This window comes from Pleurodeles waltl, chromosome 7 (assembly GCF_031143425.1).
Source record: "Pleurodeles waltl isolate 20211129_DDA chromosome 7, aPleWal1.hap1.20221129, whole genome shotgun sequence".
NCBI lineage: Eukaryota > Metazoa > Chordata > Amphibia > Caudata > Salamandridae > Pleurodeles > Pleurodeles waltl.
In genome coordinates, this window is record NC_090446.1 from 275580617 (window position 1) to 275607409 (window position 26793).

Genomic DNA, 26793 nt, shown 5'->3' on the forward strand with positions numbered 1-26793 from the left:
TGTTTGTGATTAGCGGAGAGAAAGCATCGTGTAAACCCATGTAAACAGAGAATGTAGGGCCAGCCCCCGACCCCCTCCGAAGCGGGGCAGGCATCAGATGCCTGGTGATTAATAGCAGAGGGTTCAAGACGTGAGCACAGCCCGGCATGTCCTTTCAATTAGCCGCATTTTCCCAATCCCCCTGCCAGACTGCGTGGGGGAGGCGGGAGGGAGCCCTGCATCCAGCTGCAGCACACTGAGGGGACTCGCAGTGTTGGGAAGCGCTGCTCTAACTGACATGCGGGGCGCCTAGCGGCCCTCCGATGGCCTCAAGGCGCACGCGAGCCGCCCGGCCTGCCCTGGCGTTTCTTGGACGTCCCCGCTGACATCACGCAGCCTGGCCCGGGGGATAAGGCTGCTATCTGGGTACCGCATGCTCTGGAAATAAACACAACTCCGGGGGAGCCGAGGGAGCGGCAGCCTGCGAGAGGGGGCACTCGGGTGAGTTACCACGTCTTACTTCACTCCGCTAAGACTCGTCTGTACTTTGAATTCTGCGTCCATGGAGCTTCTGGGGTAAAACGATTTGGAAAGAAATGTAAAGATTATAAAGTTTGGGTCACTTTTGGCAGTGGTCCCTCTAGGTATAGTACTGCAGATGCTCTTTGCCTCTGGTGTTGTCTGCAGTCCAGTGCTTTTACGCCGCAGGAACTGTCAAATACTGAGTATCTGAACATCGTTACTTTGGACGGGGTGGCATCAGAACTCCCCATCATGAGTTCGATACTTCTGACGGGAGAGCACTGGCACTTCTCAGCAGGGTTCAGTACCTTTAATGGGAGAGTACAAGCACTTCTGATCATTAGTTAAATACTTTAAAGGGAGAGTACCAGTAGTTTTCAGAAGGGTGCAGTACTTTTAATGGGAGACTGCTAGTACTTCTCGGCGTAGGTTCGATACTTTTTATGGATGAATACTGAAACTTCGCTATATTGATTCAATACATTTAAAGGGAGAGCATCTGCACTTTTCAGCAGGGTGCAGTACTTTTAATGGGATAGTACCTGCACCTCTGAGCGGGGTGCAATACTTTTAATGCATGCGTACTTGCATATCTCAGCACGAGAGCAATATTTGTAAAGGGAGCTTAGCTGTATTTCTCAGCCGGGTGCAATACTTTTAATGAATGAGTACTGGAACTTATTAGCATGGATCCAATACTTTTAGTGGGCCAGTACAGGCATATCTCACAATAGGTTCAATAATTTTAAGGGGCGAGTTCATGCACTGCTCAGTAGACTCTGAGGTAGGAAGACCTGCACTTTTATATTTCAATTTCAAGCACTTGTCTAATTTGTAGCGCTCATCAGTTAGAAGCTGGCTGGCATTGTGCACTTGGCATAGGGCAACGGTGCCTCCTGCCCACTCATTTCTTCGGTGATTCACTTTCCAGACTTGGGTCCAGTTTGCCGCTCTTGTATATTTTCCTGTAGGATGCTGTTGGGTCTAGAGGCTTCATGGCGCTCTGCCCTTCTTCACCCCGGCCACTGGTGAGAAAGGGTTCACCTGAGGTGCTTGATACCTACCTCAGTTTACGGGCTTTCCAAATGGGGTATTGTTAGTTTCTATATCTCGGCCCTTCGGTAAGATAGGGAACTGGGGAGAAAGAGGATGAGGGGTCGAACCAAAAGATCATTGCATCTTCTTCCCGCTGGATCCACTCGTTAACTGTGCACAAACGCCTGCATCTGCGATCACCTGGATGGATCTGGAACAGGCATGAGGACTACCAGACAAATATTCTGCGGGGCTCTGCGAGGATATGCCTCGCTAAATCCGAAATTATGCGGAAAACGCTGTGGCCAAAGAGTCTCTAATTGACACTGGGTATTGGTTCATGCTCTACAAGGATGGGACTTTTAAGACCATAGCAATTCACCTCCACCAAAATGTTGTTACTTCTAGTTCCGTCAGGGCATGTGCATTGCCCTTAAGGTGCGTGGTTGACCTTACAAGGCAGTGCCAGTTTCTGGATGTGTTGCCAGGTGAAGGGACTACTCCTAGTTATAGCCTGCTGAGGGTCGCTGCTGAGGGCTGTGGATGCCTTACTGCCCACTGGTTCCTTTTCCAATACTTCTGATGCAACCTGTCATCCTTCCAAGGTCGAGTAACTGTGCACCACTGAGTTGTAGTATTCAGCTATGTATATATGATATAAATATATTTATATTATACTTGTATATCTTGCATCATGCGCTAGTGGGTAATCTGTAAAATGCAAGAAGGTAGCGCTGTACAGTCTATGGCTTCCACCTTATGCTTCTTTCCTCCACTACCATATACTCCTTTCCTCTTTACGTTACTTTCTCACATTCTTTTTGTCCCTGCTTTCTCACTCTTTCTCTGCCTCTCGTCCGCTTTCTTTTTCCTCCTTTCTGGCTTACTTTGTCTGGTTGTTGGTTAAGGTCTGATGAAGAAAAAAATAGTGTCAGTCCCAAAAGTGAATGCCGGTACTCACCCCCTGCAACCACCGGCTCAAATTGAGCAGTGCTCAACCCATTATTTACTATCCTCCTGCGTTTTATCCATTTATAAGAAGCTAAGACGATGGAAAACATGCCCAAGATCACACAGTGCGATTGCGTGAGGAATCCTTGATTAGAATCTAGGTAGTCTGAATCTACAGTCGGCAACATAGCGCTTAGCTCATACGTAAACACTTACAATCGCACCTGCTTTTTAAAGTGGCACTATGTAAACCAGCAAGGGCTGCATTAAACAGAACGTAAAATTGTTACTTTACTCTGAAGAACGGAGAGTGGTGGACAGCTCGGGGGCCACGAGGCTGCCTGTTCTGCTGCCTCTCATCAGGGGGCTCCCCCAGACCATGGGGAACAAGCAGCCCTTGTCGATAGTCCGCATGATTTGGGAGGGCGCCCGTTAGTCAGCGGTCACCACGCGCCGCAACATCTAAATGGAGCTCGTAAAATCTCCCTCCGACTGACGCGATTTGTGGCGGTGCGCAGCCGCCGGCTGCAAGAGAGGACCACATCAATGTATTTCCATGAATCAGATGGTCCGCTAAGTCCAAGCCAAACAGCTGTGCCGACGGGGTAGGTATTTTTTTTTTTTTTTGTTTCGTTTATATTAAGCGCATGAACGCTCTCACGGCTCAGGCATTCAATACGCTAGGGGTAGACATTTCTGCCACATCTCAAATGTAAACCTCAACAGTTGCTCCGACATTATAGCCATCTTCAAAACCCTTCTCCCCAGATGACCTTCACCTGCGCGATCTCTTGGGCACCACTCCACGTTCAACATGGGAGATAACTTCAAAGCAGTGAAGTGGAAATATGGGGTGGGGTACTCACTCTTTGGAGTACCTGTTTGCTCCTGAGAAGTGCAGGTACTCTCTCTTTCGACTTAAGGAAGTGCAGGTACTCAGTACCGGATAGTACCTGCCCATTTAAAGCACTGATATGGCGCAGAACCATGTAAAATATGTTGATGGGCCCATGAGGTTCCTGGGAATCTCATCATATTTGTTCCGCTGTTGACATGGATGCAACAAAACATCTTTCTCTATTAATGGCGGTGTATTTGTGGCTTAATTCTAAGTATGGAACTTTTTATTGCAGTGTATGTCTGGCTGGTTTCCTGGGTCTGGCAGTGTATTCCTTGCTCCTTTCCAGTGTACGAGGCCTTCACTTTTATAACTGTCAAATCACTTTTGTCGTATTTCCAGATCCTCACCATAATGGCAGAATATGTTTGGTTTATTTCCAGTGGTTGTCTCTTTTAATGGCGATGGATTTCTGGATTACTTCAAGTGTCTGGTTTCACACTTTTTAATGGCATTGTATGTGTGTCTCAGTTCTATGTATGGACCATTCCCTTTTAATGGCAGTGAATTTCTGGGTTAGGTCCAGTGTTTCGGGCCCTCACTTTTAATGTCAGTATATTTCTGGAATACGTCTAGTCTCTGGATCCTCACTTTTAATGACAGTATATTTCTGGAATACGTCTAGTCTCTGGACCCTCACTTTTAATGACAGTATATTTCTGGAATACGTCTAGTCTCTGGACCCTCACTTTTAATGTCAGTATATTTCTGGAATACGTCTAGTCTCTGGGCCCTCACTTTTAATGTCAGTATATTTCTGGAATACGTCTAGTCTCTGGACCCTCACTTTTAATGACAGTATATTTCTGGAATACGTCTAGTCTCTGGACCCTCACTTTTAATGTCAGTATATTTCTGGAATACGTCTAGTCTCTGGACCCTCACTTTTAATGACAGTATATTTCTGGAATACGTCTAGTCTCTGGACCCTCACATTTAATGACAGTATATTTCTGGAATACGTCTAGTCTCTGGACCCTCACTTTTAATGACAGTATATTTCTGGAATACGTCTAGTCTCTGGACCCTCACTTTTAATGACAGTATATTTCTGGAATACGTCTAGTCTCTGGACCCTCACTTTTAATGTCAGTATATTTCTGGAATACGTCTAGTCTCTGGGCCCTCACTTTTAATGTCAGTATATTTCTGGAATACGTCTAGTCTCTGGACCCTCACTTTTAATGACAGTATATTTCTGGAATACGTCTAGTCTCTGGACCCTCACTTTTAATGTCAGTATATTTCTGGAATACGTCTAGTCTCTGGACCCTCACTTTTAATGACAGTATATTTCTGGAATACGTCTAGTCTCTGGACCCTCACATTTAATGACAGTATATTTCTGGAATACGTCTAGTCTCTGGACCCTCACTTTTAATGACAGTATATTTCTGGAATACGTCTAGTCTCTGGACCCTCACTTTTAATGGCAGTATATTTCTGGAATACGTCTAGTCTCTGGACCCTCACTTTTAATGGCAGTATATTTCTGGAATACGTCTAGTCTCTGGGCCCTCACTTTTAATGACAGTATATTTCTGGAATACGTCTAGTCTCTGGGCCCTCACTTTTAATGGCAGTATATTTCTGGAATACGTCTAGTCTCTGGGCCCTCACTTTTAATGGCAGTATATTTCTGGAATACGTCTAGTCTCTGGGCCCTCACTTTTAATGACAGTATATTTCTGGAATACGTCTAGTCTCTGGGCCCTCACTTTTAATGTCAGTATATTTCTGGAATACGTCTAGTCTCTGGACCCTCACTTTTAATGACAGTATATTTCTGGAATACGTCTAGTCTCTGGGCCCTCACTTTTAATGACAGTATATTTCTGGAATACGTCTAGTCTCTGGGCCCTCACTTTTAATGTCAGTATATTTCTGGCTTATTTCAAGGGACTGGATCCTCACTATTAATAGCAGTATATATCTGGAAGTATATATTCCGGTTTTCTGTTACAGAAAGACACACAGACTGAATGATGGCGTTGCAGGTACTCTAGCCTAGTACCCCTGTTGTATTTATTCATTTTCAGCTTACTAGGCACTATGGATGTCAAGTAGACACTTTGGAATGGTGTGTGTGTTGAGTGTGGTTTGCTTTTTGCAGACACACTTTGATAGGACTTTCCAGGTAAACCCCCCCCCCCCCCCGACTTTCCAGAGAAGAAACCCCCGAATGACAGAGGGGTGTTTGCTTGAAGTATCACTATAGAGTGAAATTTGGTTACATTAATGAAAGATACTCATTTGGAAGGAGACATTATACATATTTGTCCAGAGGAAGGTGGTATATATGGTTTGAGACCACCGAAACGCATTGACTGAATACAAAAGCACTACCCACTATGCAAAGACAAATTTCAGTATGTCATTGAACATACGCAGCCATCTCCAGTGACACATCAAGTAGGAGTCTATCTTCTTTTTGAGAAATTGATAGGAGCATTTTGTCTGGAATTCTCCTCCTTGGATCGATGTTGTTTTGCATTTTGTCTTTTACGTTTTTTATTAATCTGACACATTGATTGTGTTGTGTAAAAATGTTTTTATTTTAAAGGATTTATATTTAAATTGAGCTATGTTTTATTTCCCGTGGTATTATATCACTTTGAATGTGAGTGGTATTTGAATGTTAATAATTCAGCAAGGGGAATCTTTCATACTGTGTATTCCCAGTTTCTGCCTCCTCGCCATTTTTGAAAGTATATTTATTCCTTATTTCCAGTGGCCCTCACTGTTAATGGCAAATCATTTCTGGCTTGTTGCCAATTTCTGGGTCCTCAGCATTAAAAGCGGTGTATTTTCGGCTTCTTTCCAGCGCCTGTCTCTTTTAATGGCGATGGATTTCTGTTTTATTTCCAGGGTCTCAGTACTCACTTTCCTATGGCATTGTATTTCTGGCTTAATTCCAGTGTGCAGTCCCTCACGTTTAATGACAATGTATTCAGACCAGAGGTTAGTGCCTTGTGGAGGGAATACTGAGTGGGTTCCACTGAAGGAGCGGGCGGTTGAGACGAGTGTTACTCCCCTACCTGAAGAGCTCTGCAACCATTCTAGCCTGCCAGCCTTCAGAAAACAACTCAAGGCTCATTTGTCCTGAAGCAAGCCAACTTACCACCCCCCAAGAACAGCTGGAGTGAAGAGCCACCTTCACTGCCAGCATTTAATGAGAGTTCAGAAGCCCTCACCCAAAGTGCTTGTTTGTCCCAGCAGGCTTTAGGACTATGTAAACAATGCAGAGCTTAACATATAACAGGTTACAAACTATACATACATAACACTACATACACAAAGTTCAGAATTGAATGCATAATATAACAGAAAGCATAAGATAATGTTTACCCAACCTAGCATAACAGGAGTATAAGTTATAACAAGTGACGTAACATGGTATGGCACAGTAAATCCTACAACAGAGCATATCTTAATACCGCCACTGTAACTAACCCAAGTAAGCATTGAATAAATCTTCCTCCTGCCCCAACACATCACACTTCACCTTCTGCACAATTTTTAGGGGAGGCATTTAATAGAGAACACGCCACACACACATACACAAACACTTACCTGAAACTTACCTGGGATGGGCTCCCTCCTCCTGTAAGGTCCCTATGGTGTGGGTGGTGGTGTTACTGGGTGTTGGGGTGGGCATCTTTGTGCCCATTCCATGGTGTTTCCCCATGGAAATGGGCCTACTTGCATTTTAACGCCTGGTCTGACCAGGCGTTAAATAATGGCGCTAAGAAGGCTTAGCGCCATTGTTTGGTCTGCCTCCCACCCGCACGTCATTTATGAGCCAGGAATTAAATATGGCAATGAGGAGCTAGTGTCATTTTTAGGACGGGAACGCCTACCCTTTATCTCATTGACACAAGGTGGGTTCAAGCATCCTGAAAATGGCCCTAACACCACTATTTGGATGCTAGTGGGTCTAGCGCCAAAATATGAATATGGAGTTAAGGTAGCGCTGCTTTAGCGCCAAAATAAATGACGCTAAGGTGACTCTAAGCTTCCATAAATATTGGCATGAAAATCCTTGTTTAGGTTCTGCTCCTGCTGCTCTCTTACTAACTCCAGAGACAAAGGGTAGCAAGGGAAGGTCCAGGAGTACCAAAGAGCGAGGCAACGGTTCCAAGGGTTAAGGCAGGTGTTGCACCTGTTATCTCAGACAGTCCCTAATTGAGATCCATGTCCATCCTGTATACACTCCAATGTTTCCATACATTGGGCCCATATGCTAGTCTCCACGAGGGAGGCGTTAGGGATCTGGTTTGTCAACTGCGCATGTGACTCTTTCAGAGACCAGGCGCGCTTCAGGAAATGTAGAGATTCGTGGAGCCCAGAGGGATCTAGTCTATGTCAATTACACACAAAGGGGGTGTGAGCAGGAATTCCACTCTACCCCCTGCCCACAATCAAATTAGCGTCGCAAAACAGAACATGTTTGCTTTCTTCATTTTCAGATAAATTGCCCACAGCTGTGCAATCTGATCGCCCGCTGGCCTGAAATGAAATTCTCTCCCAGAAGTATCAGCGCTCTGAAACTACACAGTTCCCATGCGGATGGCATAATTTGTCCAAATGCTTTTGACTCAAAGACATGATGGAAATAATTACATAACAATATATGATGGTCTAATGATTGGTGCTATGCCCGGATGGAGCTCTTGGAAACAAATGTAAACACCTGAAATGTATAAATCAGCACCTTTTGGGATTTAGTGTACATGAGAGTGCAGATTTGTGCATTTCTTTAGGAGCCAAGCTCTCTGTTATCCACAACAGGACTACGACAACTCCTATTGACTGTTCTGCTTTCCAGTGTTCAATAAATAATGTAAAACAGTAGGTTTCTGACTAAAATGTCCCCTAACTATTGAGACCTATTATTATTGTTTCGGCCAAGTATTTAAACGTCCAGAAAAATTGGACTGCACCCAATCTTTTAAGCAGGAATGCATTTAAACTTACAAAAAATAGGAATGAACTTCGCATTTTTTAGATATAAATATAATATTCAGGCTTCATATAAGGCACAGTGACCTCTAACATAGTAGGCACTGACGTTTATGATTTCGCTGAAAAACATGTCCCAACGATGTGTTTTGAAGTGCGTTAACATAGGTGTACTTGTAAGTGCCATTTCAGAGCACTGGAAGGAAGACACATGATTATCAATAATACATTATTCAGGTTTGAGCTGAACTATCTGAGACTCGTTCAGTACATTGAGAGTGGAAGTCCCACACTTTGCCAAGAGCCGGATATACTATTTTTCACCCATAAAATAAGAAACTGTTGAAATAACGCATAAAATGAATGGAGGGGATTGAAAATAGAGAACAGATATTACTGGATCAGGCAGTGCTGGAGGCCCAGAGATGCAAGAGATTCCAATGGCAATCAAGCGCTATACACATTTTTGTTAACATTTTACAGCACATCTTTAACAATAGGTGCCAATAGGATCTGGTGGTACCCTGAGAGTAAATCTATCTTCAAACGCCAGCAGGCTCCACTTAATCCCCACCATTGTCCCCCATTCAGGCTTTTGGCGCTCCTTCTCGATGGCTACTTTTGGAAGCTGCGTATCTACACACAGTCACTATCTCCGTTTTGGTTTTCTAGTCCTCACTATTGGAGAGAGACAACAAGTGTGGGCTCCTCTACTGCTTCAAAAATGTCTGCCTCTTCTAGTTTTTTCAGTACCTCAGTTTCGAGCAGTGAATAAACGCCACCCTGCAGTGTCCCAACATGGTGGGATGAACAGTGGGGTCTACGTGAAGTCCTGTCTGTTTGCCTTTTAGACGCCAGGGCCCAGATTTACTAATGTTTCAGGAAACGTCGGGCAACAAGCAAAGTTGCTGCTCTGCTTTGCATGAAATGGAGAGAGCAGAAATGCACACTACCTACTAGGACATGAAGCACTTCTGCTCCATCCCAGTACTGGCGCACTGAAGCTGTCTAGTGCAAACACAGTTACCCTTGTGCCTTGCTGCAAAGGTGCCTGCATTATGGGCAGGATTGTATTTCCCTCCCCACAGAAAAACATCTAAATAAGCAATTTGCTCTTTCTGTGTGTGATGCAGAATGCAGCACCCTTCGAAAGTGGAAATAACAAGAAAAAAATATATATTTCTCCTTGTTATAATTCATTGCGGTAGGCACACCATTTCCCAAACCCGGGTTTACAAGTGTTTGTAAATCTTGGATTGCATCAATTTCCACAGGTGGATAAACGACGTGCTCCACTCATGGAGCACCCACCACAACAAAGTGTAACACAAAGCAGCTCTGCCTGCTGATTTAGTTACATTTCTTTACAAAGCCATGCAAGTGGCGCAAATCACCCCTTGCATTGCTTTTTGAATCCCAGCTAAGCACTTGTGCTGCCTTGAATGGTCATTCAAGGACAACGCAAGCTGTTAGTAAATATTGGCCCCAATTTTTTGGAACATTCTGTGGAACTTGTCCATGCACTCTTCCAGCTTCAAGGTGCGGACTTGCAATGCAAACCAGACAATCTGCAGTTCTTGGCCTGTCTGACAACTCAGTAAAGAACCATGGCCGCCCTGGGTGACATACACCTTGGGTGGGGTAACTCCCCCTTTGTGCTACAAGTGTAGTACAAACATGCTAGCTAACAGAAGGAATTTCCGGGGTCCATAAGTGTATACCCTCAACTTGCTGGGCTGCAGGGCAGGATGTCCTACGAGGGTATTGAACTGCTGCTTCTACGTCACATTGGTTGACCCCCGTGTCTTTGACTTCAGTTTCCTTCTGACCTCGCCGTCGGCTCAGGTCGTGGGGTCTTTGTGGTTTTGCTACTCAGCTTGGTTGTTTGTCGCACCCCTCTCCAGTGGTGTAACAAAACTTCAGCCTCCCCCTGCAGAGTACATGTAGGTTTCCCTTACCCAGTCGAGCTCACAGGCCACGGGCCCCCGCTCAAGCACAGTGCAGGTTGTGTTGGAGGGCCACCCTGGCGCTCAGTCCCCTCTGCATCACGGGGGCTGCCAGGGCTAATATTACGCCATTGCCCTTCTCACCTGTTCCACCCTGGCTTGTTCCTTTTATTTATGGGCCCCTCTGTTGTACATGGGCTGTGGTCTCTTTTCCCCCTTGGAACCTGGCAACTGCATGCACTCTTGCCCATAGTCCTGGTAGTCCCTTAGTGGGAGTACCCCTGCATGTGTTCAGTTTCAGTCTATTTGTTTAATTGTTCTTTTTTTGTTGATGTATTACTTCTCTCCTTTTTTTTAAGTTTAGTATCATTGCATGCACATTGTGGTGGTCTATTATATTAATACGTTGATTCCGTCATTCACAGGACGTACACCTTGCCAACAAAAGTCCTTCAGTCTTGCTCTCTCAAGTGGGTGTCCTCGAACCTCTCTGGGAACGCTGGCGGCCATCACTTGCCATATTTTAGTGGTGCATAGCCACCATTGCACCCCATGGTGATCATCACGACTCATCACATTGCCTCAGAAGCCTGCTCACCACTCTGTGGAAACATGCACTGCTTGCAGCGATGTGAGCGCTGCCTCATAGGCCGCCCATCTTCACCCTGACCAACAAAGTCACCAGAGCTGTGGGGCCTACTGCCAACTTTGTGCACTGTTACTAGTAGTGTGACAGCACAGTCTGGTGCAGGGCCTAAACATGGGATTAGTCTTCAGGTACTAGTTAGTTCCCTGCAACCACATAGCACCCATCCAGTGATGTCAAGGTGGGGACATCTGTCCTGCAACCTCATCACCAAAATGTTATGTTTAGGCCCCACACATCCCCCAGTCTGACAAAGAAACCTCAGGACACATAGTTGGTACTCGAATCACTTATGTGGCACTTTTTATTCCACTCTTCTCTGTGCTCACTGTTATTCATACACTCATCAATGTCATGGGCTCAAACCACCTCCCACACAAGTCAAGCCTATAAGTCTCTGATGAGGCAAATACACTAAACTTCATTTTCGGGGAGACATGTCACATCTACAGGCAACAAATAATTTTAATTGCTTGAGTTGCGGACCAGAAATTCATGGAGAGGCCATCTTCATCCGGTTCAAACCACACCTCCAGGTCTGCTCAACTGTACTACCCAAACTTTGAAGACTAAGCAAAGTAGGGTGTGGAGGTCATGGAGATGCAACATGGAACATGGTGCCCGCAGAGAGCTTGTGGAAGAAGCTGGGAGTGAGATGGTGCTGATACAAACAAGACCTTCGTGCCTCATCACACCTCCTAGACCTCAGTGCAGAGGGGGGGCTTTTGTGAATTATGTCTCTTCTGGTACCACTGTGACTTGCACCACAGGTTTCACTGTAATGACCCTCTGGCTAACCCTGGAGAACAGACTCCTTTGGGGCAGCACAATTGCTCAAAATCCCCAATTAGAACCGTTCCTCTAGCTATACCCATCGTCCTACTGTCTACCACTGCATGCTGAAGCTCTCGCCTGGTTCATTAAGGTGTTGTTGTTTGTGACCCAAGATTTAAATTAACACCAAATCATTAGCTACATATTGTGCATTTTCAGGTGCAGCACTATCGTGGGAGGGAGAACGCAGCAACCCTAAGCAGTATCAGTAGCTGCCGTTGAGTCCTGCCACCAATAAAGTCCACCTATATAAGAGAGGAAATCATGTCTGTTATTAATCATGGCTGCTGAGTCAAAAGCCGACTGGGCAGGATTAAAAGACTAAGAGAACCAGTCCAGCCCCAAATAGCCAGGAAGCATTACAAACATGTCAGGGTAATGTTTTGCTGAGAGTGGACGCAATCAGCCCATGAATGGCTCAAAAGTCACAAAAATCACCATCAATCTGCCTGTGCTAATGTTTTGCCCTGAGTAGGCAGCATCATACCAGTGATGACCCACAGTGTCATGAATTCACCACCAATATTCCGAGTACAGCATTTTACCCAGGATGGACCTCTTCAGGTGATGGTTGGCCCCACAATACCAAGAAGTGCCACAAAAATACAAAGGTCACGTGCCAGCAGACTTGCATACCTATACATACACAATCACACATACACTAGCACACGCATGCACATGCATGTATTTATGCACCAGCGCACGCTCACATACAGTAGTAGAATTTATATTTTTTTTATTTACGCTCTGCTGGCCCCCAGCACGGTTCCGGTGTAGAGTTCCTTAACCCTCTGGTTCCAGTCACTTGTGAACAGTAGCCCCCAGAGCCCCTGCGGTGCGAGGGGGCTTATGAGCTCCAGTGACCCCCCTAAGTAGAGTATACTGCACAGGGGCAGCGGGCCCCTGGCCTTGGAGCTCCTATCTGGGTGGGGACGGGGCCCCTTCATATACTTTGCTGGAGAGCCTCTTCAAGTTTCGTTATGCAACTGGATCCAGTGCTTTGCTTTTGGTCACTTTTCTGGAGAAATTGTCTGGCCAAGTCACATGTACATTGTGATTGCCAGGGCAAGGCCTGATAGGGCCCTGTGCTGTCAATCACAATAAAATATTGCCAAGGGTCATGCCATTAGTGAAGAGTGTTGAAAGGCAGTGCTCCATTAGAGAGCTGTGAAGCCCAAATGCAAGACCCCGGCACTGGGAAGTCCCACTCGCGAGTCACTTGTCATCTCTCTTACTCTGAAGCACCCACTACCACAATTACATTCTTGACTCACTCCAACTGCCACCTGTCCTTGTATCCCTGAACCCCCTCCCCCAACAGCTCCCCGCATTCAGCTCTTCTGGAATGCCTCCCAAGCTTGGGTGCGCTGTAGGCCTTCAGATAGAGATAGTGCTGGGTGTGTTGTTACTTTGCATTTGTGGTGACAGAAAGATGGAACTCTGTCCCATAGTCCTATGGGGTTCATTCAAGACAACTATTTACAATATGGCATTCTCCTCGTATTTAAATTTCCATAATTAACTCCTTCTCAGTGCTTAGGCCCACGATCCAAGGTAATGTAAGGATTGGAGCACACGGGAGGGGGTGCAGGGGAATCCTGTGTTCAACTGAACCATATTTATAATTTTCAGAAAACAGTTCATTTCTGGGCATGTTTTTTAGGTAACTCGTCTATGACTGAGAGATACCCCTGCAACGCAACCCTAATAATGGGTGTGTCATGCATGCACACACACACACAGGCATCTGCTGTGGTCATTTGGACTGGGACAGAAAATAGGCCCAGGCACCAAAATGAAAGAGGCTCCCAACAGTGAAAAAGATGGCTAAAAAAAAGTGGGGTGAGAGGCTGGACTCTGGTTAGAGAATAAAAACAAGGGGGAGGGTTGGACGGTTAGCCCAGAAGTAACACAGGGAAGAGTGGAGTGATGAATGGGAAAGCAACATGGGGTTGGCTGGGGGGAATGGATATGAAAGCAACACGAGCAAGGAGTGGGGCTGCTTCCAAAGTCCTACGGACTGTGATTAAATGTAGAGCCATGGGTGCTCGATTACTAAGCAAGATGGCATAGGCCAGCTGTGGAATGCTGAAAAGTTGTACTGGGTGTCAGGCTCCGAGTTTGGCACCAGGATGGCCACTGCAGCCAACAAGCTGCGGACTGGGTGAGGCAGATGGGAGAGCCTCAAGCAAAGTCCCAGTAAGCCTGTGCAGAGAATGGATAAAGCTGGGGAGTTAAAAGCGGTGATTGCAAACAGGGGAGCCTGGGGCAAAGTCCCATGAGGCATGTGCAGAGCATGTTCGAACCAGAGTATGGCTGTTTCCGTGGTGGCTGAAAGCCTAAACTCTGGTCAGAGAATAATAAAAAAAACAGTGGAGGGTTGGGTGGTGAGCACCGAGACAACACAGGGAAGGTTGGGGGTATGGATTAGAAAGCAACTTGATGTTCGGAGAAGGGATGGATACAAAGCAACATGGGCGAGGAGCGGGCTGCTTCCAAAGTCCTACAGACTGCGATTAAATGTAGTGCCGTGGATGCTCGATTACTATCTAAACAGGTTTGGCGTAACCCAGGTGTGGAATGCCAATAAGTTGTACTGGATGTCAGGCTCCAGGTTTGGCATCGGTATGGCCGCTGAAGCCGACAAGCTGCGGACTGGTTGAGGCTGACGGGACAGCCGCGAGAAAAGTCCCAGGAGCCCTGTGTGGTGTATGGATAAAGTTGGGGTGTCTGAAAGCGGTGATTAAAAGCAGCAATACGGAATCCTGCTAACGAGCTGGTCTGCAATATTAATGAGCAGGGTAGGGTAAGAGAAGAAACCGGCACGGACTGGTTGAGGAGGTGCGAAGAAGGAGATAAGTGAGAGCTAGTCAAAATACGAACAATCTTCTGAAATGCAGTTTCTCACTTAGAAAAAGAGTCCCTGAGGCAGGAACTACAACAGGATAATTTGAAGGAGACAATCCCTGGGGTGCTACTCTATAGGCGTGAAACAAAAGGGAGGACAAGAAACAAACATTAACTACTTGGAAGGAAGGATTTTTAAATGACACATTAACAAACAAATAAAAAGTAAGATGTGGGCTGTTGGCCCACAGAGTAGATACTACATGTCTCAAGACAGTGCAAGCGCCATCTAGGCTCAACCTAAAAATGGCCCACAAATGGACCTGCCAGGCCAGCCCTGCAGGCACTGCTTGATTGCCCGATAAGCCAGTCCATCCCTTCTGCTGTGCACAGAATGAGCAAAGGAGACTCTCACGTGCATCACAAGATGTCAGAGAGAGTCCTGCTAAATTTGTAAACACTGTTAAAATACAGTCTCTGGCAAAATGATTCTCACTGAAATGGCTAACGCTGACAATCGCTGCTTTTCAGAGTCTGTGAAAACACTGTAAAATGCCTACTAAAATATACCACAAAGTAAATGCTGAAGAGAGGAACCCTAATCATAACATAGCAAAACATAGCACATCGTAACATACGAAGGCATAACATATTTAAAATAGTCTAGGTGAGAAACCCAGGTTCTTTTGTGACAGGCAAAATTGAGAAAGGCTGCAGAGCTAGTTCAATTATATCTTTAGGGAGAGGGGAGACAGGCACAATGGAGAGAGAGAGGCATGAGAGCATTTGTATCAATATAGTATAGGTCTCAAAGTCACTAAAGCAACAATGTATTTTTACAGGGAAGGCTCTGCATGTTTTCAACTCTGAATGTGTTTAATCGCTCTAGCTGAGGAGTAATAAAATACAATTTCAGAGGTGCCTTCCGGGCTGTGCTTTGCGCCTTCCGAAGTGTCTACGGTTGACACAAGGACATATTCCCTAAAACTTCTTAGTCTCTTTTCATTGGTTTGGCGCACAGCTATTAAGGTGAATGTATAAACTGAAGGTCGCAGGTCTGAATGACCGATGGGATGAACCAGACTTTCTTATCTCCAACGTCGATGACATGAGCACTATAGATCGGCGTAAGAGGCATTACCTCCCGTCCCTCCCTCGCCTTCCTTTTAACCAATGAGGCCTCCCGCCTCCCCTCTAGACCCTCCCTTCCCCTTTCAAAACCCCCCCCCACCCTTATCCCCTCCTGTTCTTTTGTCTAGCCCACGCTAGACGGTTTTCTTTCCCTTTCTTACCTGCACGGCGGGGCCTGGAGGTCGTCGATGGAGGCACTCCTCGGGACGCGGAGCTCCGCGAGGAGTGCTACGGCTGGGTCGCGTCTTGAACGAGCAGCATGGTTGCTCGAGAGGCGTGTCCTGGAGGCCGGCTGATGGGGTCAGCCGGCCCTCTGTGGCTGGGACGTTGATTTCCGGGTTTCAGCGCCGCGGAGCCGCGGGGAACCGAGGGACTTCAACTCTGAGATGCTCTCAGGTAGGACGGGCGTTCGGCCCGTGGTTTTTATGTATTTTGATGAAATAGGTGACCTATTTAGGGATTGGTGGAGCCCTGATTGGGGGGAGGACCAGGTGCCTATCTAGAGGGTAGTTTTTTGGGGTTCAAGTCAGTGATTATTTGTTTACCATGCCTAAAGTTCCAGCAAAGAGACGTAGGATTGTCTCTTCTTCCTCGGAGGAGGAGGGGGGTGAGGCTAGCATTACTACTCCGGAGAACTCACAGGTACCTGGCAGGGGTACTCCCCTCATGTCCAGAGAGGAGGTTCAGGATATGATTGAGGTGGCGGTGACCAGGGCACTACAAGCAGGCGTGGCCAGGACTGGTCAGTCTAAATGTGAGCATTCATCGGTAGCAACTAGGAAATCCTCATCGGAGAGTGAGGATGAGGCCCCATCGACGTCATCTGGGGGGAAATATGTTTCCAGAGAAGATATGTGGGAAGTGATGGCACATGTTCGGGACAATTTGGGTTTCCCAGTGTTTCAACCTGCAGACTCGGATTCTCATTTATTTCCTCAATATAAGACACCTTCAAAGTTTGCCATGCCTTTTCAGGGACCTGTGAGGGATATGGTGTTTCGTGAGTGGAAGGATGTGGATAAGGCTCAGGTTCCACGATTCCTTCAGAAACTTTACTTACTTGAGGGTGAGGAGGTTTTGCCTCCTTCAGTACGCCTGGACTCTATTTTGGCTACTCTGATTGGCAAAACGGCAGTCAATCCGGAGGATTGTGTGCCTACGGATGCCACTGACCGTAAAGTGGATTCGGGTCTTAAGAGGGCTTTTGCTGCGGAAAATCTGGCGCTGAGGGCAGGGATTTATTCTGCATATGCGTCACAGTCATTGGTTCAAGACTTTGATAAACTGGCGGTGGCTGTACAGGAAGGGGCGGAATGTTCGGAGCTCCTGGCTGGTATGGAGCAGCAGGCCAGATTGTTGGCTGATGTGTCTTCGGATGTGGTCCGTACTTCGGCTCTGGCATCTGGGTCTTTGATTGGGGCTCGTAGGTCCCTCTGGTTGCGTTCCTGGAAGGCTGATCCGGGGGAAAAGGCGGCCTTGTTGAGACTGCCGTTTGAAGGTCGTACCTTGTTTGGAGAACAATTGCCATCCATGCTTTCCAAGGCTTTTAAGGAACGGAAGCATGCCTTACCTTATAAAGGGGGTTCTTCTTCGAGTAAAGGGTGGAAGAAACATTCCAGATCTTCTCCTACTAGGGATGCTAAATCCTTTTCATTTAGGAAACGGCGTTTTCAGCCGCATTTTTCACCTAAGAAGTCTGCTCCTGCGACCCGGGGTGGTTTCAAGAAGGGGTCCTGACAATCACTGTGGGCCTGGCAGAGGGCCGGTTGGGGGAAGACTGAGTCACTTTCTTTCGGCTTGGAAGGACAGTGTAAACGATCATTGGGTACTAGACATTGTGGCCAATGGTTATGTCATAGATTTTGTGGTGGTTCCTCCAGATTCAGGGGTACGTCCCACACCTCTGCCTTCAGAGGGGTCACGGAGAAGAGCATTATTGGACGGAGTGCGGGACTTACTGGTCAAGGGGGCCATTTCCCACGTTCCGCTAGACGAGCGGGGTCAGGGCACTTATTCGGTCTTGTTTCTTGTGCAGAAAGTTTCAGGGGGATTTCGGCCGGTGCTCAATCTAAAGGAGGTGAATACCTGGATCAGGACAGTGCATTTCCGCATGCTGTCCATTCAGACTATTTTTCCATTTGTCAGACACGGGGACTTTCTGGTGTCACTGGATCTGCAGGATGCTTACCTACACGTACCGGTGGCAAGATCCTCTCAAAAGTTCCTGAGGTTTGCTGTGGGTCAGGACCATTATCAGTTTTGCGTTCTGCCTTTCGGTCTAAAATCTTCTCCTCGAATTTTCACAAAGGTGCTGGCTCCTCTAGTGGCTTTGCTTCATTCAGAAGGGGTATTTCTGCATCCTTATCTAGACGACATTTTGATTCATGCCCAATCACGAGACCTTTTGCAGAAGCAGGTGGTCCATGTTCTGGGGGTCCTGCAAAACCACGGGTTTTTAATCAATTGGGAGAAGTCAGACTTAGTGCCGTCCCAGGATCTGGTTTTTCTGGGAGCTCGGTTTCAGACTCTTCTTGGGTTGGTGACTGTGTCAGAAAAACGGTTGGGTGTCCTACAGGCTTTGGTAAAGAAGGTATTGTTGCGGTCTGCTCCCCGAGCTCTTCTATGGTTGCGTCTGCAGGGTCATTTGGCGTCGGTGATATTTCTGGTTCCTTGGGCACGTTTCCATCTCCTGTGCTTGATGACATGGTTCTTGAGAAGGTGGACACCAGGGTCCGGTTCTCTGAAGGACAGGGTTCCAGGGTCCGGATTGATTCACAGAGAGTTGCAATGGTGGTTGGATGCAGACCACCTGAGGATAGGGGTTTCTTTATCGCCTCTGAGACCCGTGGTGGTGACGACGGATGCCAGCCTCTCCGGTTGGGGGGCATGGATGGGGTCGGCTCAGATTCAGGGGTTTTGGTCCCCTCGGGAGGCGAGTCGGTCGTCGAATTGGCGCGAATTGCGGGCAGTATTCCTGGCTCTGGTCCATTTTCAGGATTCCCTGAGGGGTTCGGCGGTTCTGGTTCGCACAGACAACTTAGTGGCCAAGGCTTATGTCAATCGGCAAGGAGGGACCAGGTCAAGGGCTCTGTTCAATCTAGTCAGGGAGATTTTTGTGTGGGCTCAGGAGTGGGTTCCTTCTCTCAGGGCTACGTACATTCGGGGGGTGGTGAATGTTCGGGCGGATCGGCTGAGCAGAGTGATTACTTCCTCTCAACTTTTCTCTCTCCGGAAGTCTCTGTTTCAGCATCTGGTTCGGCTTTGGGGTCTTCCAGTGCTGGATGTGTTTGCGTCAGTAGGGAATGCGAAAGTGGATCGCTTCTGCTCCCGGTTTCGATGTCCCCAAGCATGGGAGGTGGACGGGATGTCATGTCCTTGGCCGCAGGGCCTTTTGTATGCGTTCCCTCCTTTTCAACTACTCAGGGCGTTTCTGTTACGTGTGAGGGATCTGGGGTCCAGGGTTGTCCTAATTGCGCCACTTTGGCCGAGGGCGAATTGGTTCCCCTTGTTGAGGCTGATGGCGGACGGGAGGATGTGGCCTCTGCCTCTTTGTCCGTCTCCCCTGGAGTTTCCCTGCCTCCCATTGGGGTCATTGAGAAGGTTACACTTGACGGCCTGGAAGTTGAACGACGGGGATTGACAGGTCTGGGGGTGCCGGTAGCTTTGAGTTCTACATTGCTGGCTTCGAGGAGACGTTCCACTTTACTTTCTTATGGTAGACAGTGGAAGGTGTTTTCGTCATGGTGCTTAAGTCGTGAGTTAGATCCTACCTGCGCTTCTATCGTTGAGGTGATGCAGTTCCTGCAGGACGGTGCTCATTTAGGGTTGTCAGTGGCATCTCTTCGGGTGCAGTGGGCGGCTATTCAGGCATTCAGAGGACCATGGCGTAATCTTCAGGATGAAGGGCGCTTGATGCCGAGATTTTTTCAAGGGCTTGTTAATTTATTTCCTCGCCCGGTACGTTCTTTTCCTTCATGGGATCTGTCCTTGGTTTTGGATGTGTTGACGGAGCCCCCTTTTGAACCTTTGGGGGACTGTGATTTGCGCCATCTATCTTTGAAGACATTCTTTTTGGTAGCCATTACTTCGGCTCGTCGGTTGGGGGAATTGGGGGCATTGGCTTGTTCTTTTCCTTTTTGTAAGATTTTTCACGATCGGGTGGTTCTGGTTCCGGTACCTTCCTTTATTCCTAAAGTCAATTCTTCGTTCCATTCCCGGCAGGAGGTCATCCTTCCTTCTTTTTGTCCGAATCCCTCCTCAAGGGAGGAGGTCCGTTTGCATTCGTTGGATGTGCGCAGGGTTTTGTTGGAGTATCTGCGGGTGGTGGCTCCTTTTCGTAAAGGGGATTCACTGTTTGTTAATTTTGGTCCGGCTCGCAAAGGTGAGAAACCTTCCACGGCTTCCTTGAGTCGGTGGGTTCGATCTTTAATTCTGTTGGCCTATTCCTTGAAAGAGGTGGTTCCTCCTCAAGGGATTCAGGGGAGATCTACCAGAGGCATGGCGGCTACGGTGGCGGAGCTTCAGGGGACTTCCGTGGTGGAAATTTGCAGGGCCGCCACTTGGGCTTCTCCTTCGACGTTTGTGCGTCATTATAGGCTGTCAGACTTGGGTAGTTTGGAGTCGGTGTTAGGTCACCGGGTCTTATCCTCTATGAGATAATGTTTGGGATGTTCTTGGTGCAGGATAGTAAATAAAGGTCTTGCAACTCGATGTCCGTCTCCTGTGTGTTTTCTTGCTATGTCTCATTGGTTAAAAGGAAGGCGAGGGAGGGACGGGAGGTAATGCTTCCATTTTCTTACGATAATGGCATTACTCCTAGTCCTACTCCCTCGCCTTCCTTTTCCGTTCCCTCCCACCCTCCCGGTACGGACTGTCCGAGTTGCAGCTTGGGCTTGGTTTTTGTACAGGAGGGGATAAGGGTGGGGGGGGGTTTTGAAAGGGGAAGGGAGGGTCTAGAGGGGAGGCGGGAGGCCTCATTGGTTAAAAGGAAGGCGAGGGAGTAGGACTAGGAGTAATGCCATTATCGTAAGAAAATGGAAGCACTTTTACTGATGTGCAGCTGCGGTTAATTTGTGCCGGTGGTTGCCTCTGGCATTCTTTTTTGGGGACCGATGCGTACTGAAGAGTGAGAAAGACAGAACGGGGAGAGTGAGGGAGGAAGAGACAGGAAACCTGCTCTAAAGGGAGAAATAAGTGATGAAAAAGAATCTGTAAGGATGGTATAAACACACAGAACGTGGCTTGAAGTGGCCAAGACAGTCTTGGTATAGGCAACCTAGATTTAATCTCCGACAAAGGACTCTTAGGAAAAACTTTGGTTGCGTGATTGTATTTTATTTTTTTAATGAAGCACAGATGCCAGTGACAATTCATTTAGTGCACATCCACTGTAAATGTTCTCCATTAACATTGTTCTCTTCCGCTTCCGTGACGTGAAGTCGTCAAATAGATGTGTGGTTTGTGTTTGTCCCGTGCATTTTCTGCAGTCGAGCAGAATGACCAATCAATTTAGCATTTCAGCAGAGGACAAAAACAAGATCTTGCAGCCCTAACAACCCATTGCTTATAATTGACGCCATTTTAAAAGAATGGGATAATAATGGGAGTTATGTTAATGAAAGACATATGGTTAAAAAGGAATTCCGAATACAGTAGAGATTAGAAGCTCAGAGGATTGCTTTCAGATGCGAATTTATACTATAACATTTGTTTTTGGTCAAATCTGTTCTCCCAAACGTCAAAGTCGCTCAAGGATATCACGTGACTTACTATTTGGTAATTCCTCCAGCAGCGATCGATGGGCGGGCAGCGCGCGGAACGTTGGACCTTATCCCACATTAATAATGCGGTTGATGCTTCATTTTCAGACTTGACCTTGCTCCGTAAGCTTTGTTTAAACAGCTTCAAAGCCTTTGCTTTGTATAAAATGTCATACTGAGCGGTAAACAGTTTGTAGTCACATTCACATGACGGGGAGACGAAGACATGGTGTGGCCGGAGCACAGATGGTTTTTCTGGCACAACCTCAAGGTGTTGCCCAACATCACAAGATTCGTGCAGGTAATCGTGAAGGTAACCTTAGGGGGGAGGAGAATTGCCACTCACTTTCAGTAAGGTGTTGGGTCACACGTAGGCACCCTCAGTGGTACTGAGGCTCGACATATCCGTTTAACACTTACGTTTTCAGGGTGCTGATCTGGCAGATCTTGCCCCTCTCTGTTGGAGTAAATAGTAAAATGATCATTAACAAAAGCAAAACTTTTCGCACGCCATATGATAATGAGTTGTAAGGTTGTACCGGAAGCAGTTCCTATCACACAGTGGGAGTCTGGAGAACATGTTTGCAGGTTTGCAATACTGCTGTACCACCAGAAGAGCAATAAACAGGAGGTGGGGCGCATTATTGGCTATACCGAGTTTCATGGATGGGGTGATCATTTTAATACCCCTCTTTCTACAGAACCAACGTTTTTGCCGTGCAGAATGCTCATCCCGAGTGCAGTGCACTTTCTACACTCAGCTTAGCTGCAGAACCACAGAAGATGAATGGTCAAAGTCTAAGACTAGTGACATAAAATCCCACTTCAAGCTTTAGTGTGTCTATAAACAATATTTGAAAAGAAACATCGCTATAGCATTGGTATCAGCATGTCGGTCAAGAACCACAAAATAATGAAGCCCATCACTTGAAGAAGCCTCAAATATTCCTAGATACACTTGGAGGTAATAAAGGATAAAATGGCCTTAAGCCATTTGGATAGCGATCATAATGTTTCAGTTTTTTTACTATAGTTATGCTTTGACTTTATCTCATAGAACCGCTATCTTTGGAGCGCTCCACACACCGTGAGGAATTCGGTTTCACTATATTACAGAATTGTTTTCTCCTCCGCTTGAAATAATTACTTTCAATTATACTTTGAAGGTAAAACAATATGAACATAGCACAATGGGCCATTCAGGTGAAAGATTCTACAGTTTCACCATGGGTGTAATTTCATAACGGCATGAGTTTGGGTGTTGCAATGGTTCTCGACACGTTTCTAGACAATCACGGTGACAATCACGATTTAGCTTTGTTTGGCTGTCTAGAGCACCCCATTATGGTCTCGTCTTCGCCTTTCATCCCAGTCTATGGGATATTAGTGGTTCCCAGTGCACTCCTACATTGGCATGCATTACCACGTACATCTATTATTTCTCCCTGTGGGGATGGGTAGATAGATACCTAATATTTTGTACATATGGACTCCCTCGTTTCAAGACCGATTTTTACTTTTTATGTTTTCTGTATTAGATATCTTCTATTCAGGTGGTGATATTTCAGGAGATTGGCGTATTTCTCTGTACGTGTGTCCCATCTACGGTTTTCATACCCATATGTGAACCCACAGTTTGGAACTGCCCTGATGAAGGTGGCCTCCTAATGAGAGGAGAACCGAAACGCGCGTAGGCATTGGGTTCCTACAGCTTCTTGTATTTATCTATACTAACATTGTGAAATTAGGCTTTGCGCTTTATAATTGTTTTATATATGTATGAACTAATGTTATGTAATTATTTTATATATATACTTTTTGATTATAACCTATCATGTTGATTTATTTTGGGTTTTTGTTTGGTTGGGGACTGTATGTTTGTTTTTTTTGTATATTTTCATGTGGGGGTGTATGATCATCAGTTTGTGTATGGGGGTATCTAGGTCTTTTTTTTTATAGTTTTTTAGTGGTTTGTCTTTATTTCATATTATGTAATAAAATATCTATGAAATATGTAAATTATTTTATAAAATGTGGTTTGTGGAAGATATAGAAGCTTCATATTGATTTAGCCTTAAATGGGACATAAAGAATAATAAGAGTTTTGACATACGATATAATGTGAGATTATTTACATTTTGATGTCTGTTTATCTATATTCATATAGTGGTAATTAACAGTAGGTTTTAGTCCTCTTTTTGTAGCTTTAGTCTTATTTCCCTGGTAGAGCTGCTAGCAAAATACAGGGACCCTCCTTGGTTTTGTACTTGTAAATTGATCCAACATGCAGACTAGGCCACGTCCACCCACCCATAACTCACTTGTGCTCAGCGGGGCTTATTACTCAATGATTGAAGCCATCAATTCTCACTTCTTCCTAATCTGTAACAGGCAGAACCTACCAGGTGGAGGTACCCCAATTTACAGCAAGGCTTAAGGTTTCTCTATTTGTGTAATGAGGACAGTTGAGTTTTAATCCTCACATCAAGGCTTACCGTATTGCACCCAGACTTATCCATTCCACATGTCTTTGCCTCCCAGTTCAACATAAATCTAGCCTGGCGGCCACTTCATTACCCAAAGCCTAAGCCATGCTATCAATTCTCTTCTTACATAGGAAGATAGGATGAACTTTGAACTGTCCACCATTTACTTATTGCAAGAGTCTTTGAAGTCCATTTTTTATTAGAGAATAATTGCCCTGCAGTAAGGACATCTAATTCACATTGCCTAAGCATCTGTTAACAATTTTTGCATAATATGGATCATGAACTATTTCACCATATAATGGATGTTATTTGATGTAGTGGGACACCATACTTTTTTGAAAGTTAAGCAATTCATGCCCCATGCGGCTCTACAGAAGTCAAAAACCTGAACCTACCTTTATGGATAATGGCATGAGCATTTCCACACAAAGGAACAGTGCACTCCTGAATCTTCTTATGAGTAGATAGTGATCTATCTTGTACATCAGCTCAACCAAATACCAACCAGGGATGCCCAGAGATGGTACCAAAATCCTGCTCTTTTGACTCTCCTACAAGTGTCACACCTGCACCACAAAGGTGCTTTTAAATAATGTCACATCTCCACCAACATCCTTCCTCTCCTTTAAACACCTAACTGGCAAACAGAGGTGACAAGTGATTACTATTCCAGCCCTCACAGGTTGGAAAAACCTTCATCCTCATATCAGATTCACTGACACCCTTTTATTAAGAAAGGCCATTAACTGGAAGATAGCCTTCTGGACCATTCCCTTCATTCAATCGCGGGCGGAGGTTGTGGCGGAGATAGCTGGGATATAGAGGCCGTGTTTATGACTTATTATAAGGAGCTATACACTCCTATAGAGCGGCTTCCAAGGGAGGTGGCCTATCCATTAGTGTTTGACATCATGATGCCCACAGTGTCTGAGACTGACAGGGTAGATTTGGATCATCCCCTTGAAGTGAAGGAGGTCACTTTTACCCTTTGGGACATGACCTTGTGGAAAACTCCTGGCCTCCACAGGCTCCCAGTGGAATATTATAAATAATTCCAGGCCCACCTGACCCCTCATCTTCTCGGCCTTTATCAGGAGATGGTGCACAGTCTCCACTTTCCTCTCGAGCTTGACTTGGTGACCATTGAGGTCTTGACTAAACCTGGTTAACCAGTAACTTGGTGTGCATTACATTACCCGAGCTCACTCATTAACTCCGAGGTAGAAATCAGCATGAAAGTGCTGGCTAACCGACTTCTCGTGGTCCTCCTGCAGTTTGCCCAGTTTTATCAATGCAGGGTTATGCCCCATAAGAGTACTAGACACTGCCTCCACATAGAACACATGGTGCTAGCACGACTTTGCCTGCTGAGGAACCCAATGGCTCTTCTTCTCTCGGATTCTGAGAAGGCCTTTGATTCTGTTAGTAGAAGTGTTGATTAGGGTTGGAGGGAGGCCACAATTCCGTTTTTTTTTTCAGGTCCTCTACTCTAACCCTGGGGCATGGGTTTGGGAAAGGGCACCTTTTCCCCCCTTCACAATTGGCCGGAGCTCCCACCAAAGTTGCCCACTTTTGTCACTTTTGTTTTTCTGGCGATCGAGCAATCAGCGGCATGGATTTGATGAAATTATCAGGTCTGGGGCTTTGACTGGAGGGTGGCAATGGAGGGTTGTATTGCTCTGAATGCTGAGGACATGCTTTTGTGCATCTCTCATCCATCACTCACGATTCCTCAGGTGCTGCAGATTCTTGCCTCTATGTGGATGCCTCGGCCCTACTGGCCTAAATCAGTCTTGATGCCCCTAAAGGGGCCCCCGATTTATGCAGAATGGTTGGCGCTGCTTAAGGTGGAAGACTGAGTTTATGTTACTTGGAAATGTACATAGCTCGGAACCGGATCGAACCTGGAGCTTGAATATCCAACCCTTATTGTCCTACTTAACAACAGACCTCACCTGGTGAGCTAAGTTGCCTCTTAATATCCTGGGCTGCACTGCGTAAGATTTTTGCTCTCCCCCACTTATACACATTACAACATTAACCCCTACTTTTGAGACAGCTTTGGTGGCGCCAGCTGCAGGCCAAAATCCATGCCTTCTTATTGCTTAATCAGCCTTCTCAAATAGCCTATGGGAAATGCACTCAGTTCATCTGGGAATGGGGACGGGCGATCACGGAAGTGCACTTCTACTACTGGACGGCCCAGCTGGTGGTGGTCAATGATTGGCTGAGTGGGGATGGGGGATCATGTGTTGTGGCTGGAGGTAGCAGAGATGGGCTAGAAAAGATTGAGGGGCTGTTGAATGGTAATTCTATTCTTCCCCATCTCCTGGAGCACATTAGCATGGTTATTGGGAGCTGGCTTACGACACTTCAGTGAACTGGTTTGGATCTGAGGATTATGTTCATGATCCCAATTTAGGTGGGCAGTTTTTTGCATCAGACCTTTTCCCTAGAGGGCTTTAGAGACTGGGATAGGAATCTCCAAGGTGGGCAATGTGTAGCAGGGGGACACACCTCAAGTCCTATCAGATATGGGAAAAAGAGTTTGGCATGCACAGGTCTCAGTTTTTTAGATACATGCAGTTTCGACATGTACTGGAGCAACACCTCGGTTCCCTGGGATATGTTCTGAAAAGAAGCCCCCTGGAGCCGCAGACCCTTAAGGATCCCATTGCAGAGAAGGAGATTTCATGGATTTATGAATCTCTCATAGTTCATTCCCCAGATTTACTTATCTGCCTTAAGGCCGGATGGAAATAGGCAATGGGACTCCTGGTTGAGTTCTACCTGG

At 46.3% G+C, this 26793-nt stretch overlaps 1 protein-coding gene across 3 annotated transcripts in view; it reads left to right on the forward strand.

Annotated features, from left to right (window-relative positions):
• The first annotated feature begins 247 nt into the window (after positions 1-247).
• The window catches only part of RIPOR3 (RIPOR family member 3), a 451742-nt gene continuing 425196 nt past the window's right edge, over positions 248-26793 (forward strand). For 2 of the 3 annotated variants that reach the window (XM_069243644.1, XM_069243645.1), the window contains exon 1: positions 349-480. The gene's annotated coding sequence lies outside the window, so the exon portion shown is untranslated. Of the gene's footprint in view, positions 481-26793 lie in introns of all 3 variants that reach the window. The other variant, XM_069243646.1, reaches the window with a different exon arrangement.